At 38.3% G+C, this 832-nt stretch overlaps 1 protein-coding gene across 2 annotated transcripts in view; it reads left to right on the forward strand.

The window, feature by feature from the left end:
- Positions 1 to 832, forward strand: part of fras1 (Fraser extracellular matrix complex subunit 1) — a 242,061-nt gene that overhangs the window by 126,895 nt on the left and 114,334 nt on the right. The window lies entirely within an intron of this gene.

Raw genomic sequence — 832 nt, forward strand, 5'->3', positions numbered from 1 at the left:
GAAGTTTTTTTTTTTTTTTTTTAGCTATTTGGGATGCCAATCTCACTGAGGTTCAGAAAAATTCATCTAACATCAGAAAAATCTGTGCCTTTTACACTGTTTAGAACCAACCAGAGGTGCAGTCAGCATGGCAGCATTTTCAAACTCACTGCCAATCAGATGTCTGCCTTCGGTTTTTCAAAGATTTGTTTATTCAACGTTGTGTGACACTGAGGCCTGTGCCCATGCATAAAGATCTAAAGATTAACAAACAGGAAAGAAAGTTGTTAGAAAGTGGTTTATGCTGGATGTAACTGCTTTATATCTGATACTGTATATATGTACATTTGTTTGAAGGAAAGGCACCATGAATGAGTGCACATCCATTGTACTCTTTACAGAAATGTTAAAGGTCCCATGGCATATAAATGTCACTTTATGAGTTTTTTATGAGGAAACCCAGACTTTTACCAAACCTTTTAGGAAGGAACAAATCTACCAACTAATCTAGGAACAAATCTATCGACATTTCAGGGCTCTTTAAGAAAGAAACGTACTTTCCTAATACATAACGTCATTTTTGGAACAAAACGGCAGCAGCTTGTGAATGTGTATCACAAATGTGGTGCAAGTTGGGAAGTAAACAGCTTTGTCAGTGCTAAAATTAGCAGTATCAGAGCCAGCGTTGTCCCAGCACACCTATGTTTTCCTTATAGTTTGTTTTCTGTCTTTTTTTCTGTGGCATCTGGCTTCAGGCTGTGGGCCGCTGGGAAATCATGTGTTGACTAACCAGTGGTGTTGAAATAGGTTTTTAGACTTTACACACACACACACACACACACACACACACACA

Source organism: Etheostoma spectabile, chromosome 5, assembly GCF_008692095.1.
Source record: "Etheostoma spectabile isolate EspeVRDwgs_2016 chromosome 5, UIUC_Espe_1.0, whole genome shotgun sequence".
In the NCBI taxonomy this organism is placed as follows: Eukaryota; Metazoa; Chordata; class Actinopteri; order Perciformes; family Percidae; genus Etheostoma; species Etheostoma spectabile.